An 839-nucleotide genomic window follows, 5' to 3' on the forward strand; every position below is an offset into this window, starting at 1 on the left:
CTCTCTGTAGGCATCTTTGTTGTTAGCATGGTAGAAATAAACTGTACATGTGCGAACGAGGTATGTAACCAATCATGACAGTGATCTTTTGTCTTATTTACTCTCCCTTTCATAATTTTTACAGGTCAGCAAAACAGGTTTTCGCAAAATGTTATACGAAAAATCAAAATATATCTTGCAGTAAGTGATTCATCTTGACTTGAGCGTAAAAATGTTAAGAGTTTCTTTTATATTTTGTGGGATGCTACTCAAAACTCTGAATAAAAAGCCGGAAATACGAAAAAATCTAATATCCTTCCCAATACTTGATAGGACGAAAAATTGTGATTTTCCTATTTCATATGCGTTATATTATACGCGCGCGATAATTTAAAATGAATCATGAACTTCTGTTTCCGGTATCTGTTTCGAGTATAACGATTGCGATAAACGGTTGCGGTAATGTGATATTAGAAAGATATGTTTGGTGGAGAAGATGCATGAGTGTGAGAGAATATATATATATATATTAAAGAAGAAAGGTATAAGATAGTGTGAGAGGGGCGGAGGGGGGAATTCATTTGGACACAGTGCGATTGGACACAACCATTCATATCGACCGGTCCCAAGATAGGGTTACCAACAGGGACTGCGTTCTGATATTCACTGTCAGTATTGAAAATCTATAGTTTACGTCACGTGCACTCTAGATTTTCAGTACTAGCAGTGAATATCGGAACGCATCCACGATTGACCAATCAAAGGGCTTCATTTTCAATTAGCCAATAAGCATTGTGTCCAATTGATATACACCCGTGTGAGTGTGGGGAGAAAAGGAGGGAATTAGGGAAGATGGAAAG

This window comes from Formica exsecta, unplaced genomic scaffold (genome assembly GCF_003651465.1).
Source record: "Formica exsecta isolate Colony F162 unplaced genomic scaffold, ASM365146v1 scaffold82, whole genome shotgun sequence".
Lineage (NCBI taxonomy): Eukaryota > Metazoa > Arthropoda > Insecta > Hymenoptera > Formicidae > Formica > Formica exsecta.